Source organism: Mastomys coucha, chromosome X (genome assembly GCF_008632895.1).
Source record: "Mastomys coucha isolate ucsf_1 chromosome X, UCSF_Mcou_1, whole genome shotgun sequence".
Taxonomy (NCBI): domain Eukaryota; kingdom Metazoa; phylum Chordata; class Mammalia; order Rodentia; family Muridae; genus Mastomys; species Mastomys coucha.
Window position 1 is genome coordinate 103,442,855 of NC_045030.1, and position 427 is coordinate 103,443,281.

Here is a 427-nt window from a genome sequence, read left to right on the forward strand (position 1 = left end):
CTAACAACCAGTTTTCTTACAAGCTAACTTTGTAAAACAGCATCAGGAGGTGATTACAAATCTATTGCCATTAGTTAATTAAATGAAGACCATTTTCTCCTTGAATACTCACCCGCTATCAATTGCCTAACCATAGAACTCAGAAGATGTATCTATTTCAAATCTTGTCAAAACAATGAAGTCAGACTAGAATGATATAGGCCAGGTTAACTGAGTTGCTAGCAAGACAGATAGATATTCAACATACAGAACAAATACCCTTGCATTCTCAAAGAAAGCAGTCCACTGCTTAAAAACACACAGTCCAGGTAAGCAAAGGTGCTGTAGTGAGCAAGGTGGCCTGGAGCTTTTGTGTTGGCATAGTGCATTGTTCACACATTAAAATGGCCAAAGATTAAATCTCCCTTTGAAAGACAAGGTGTCACAA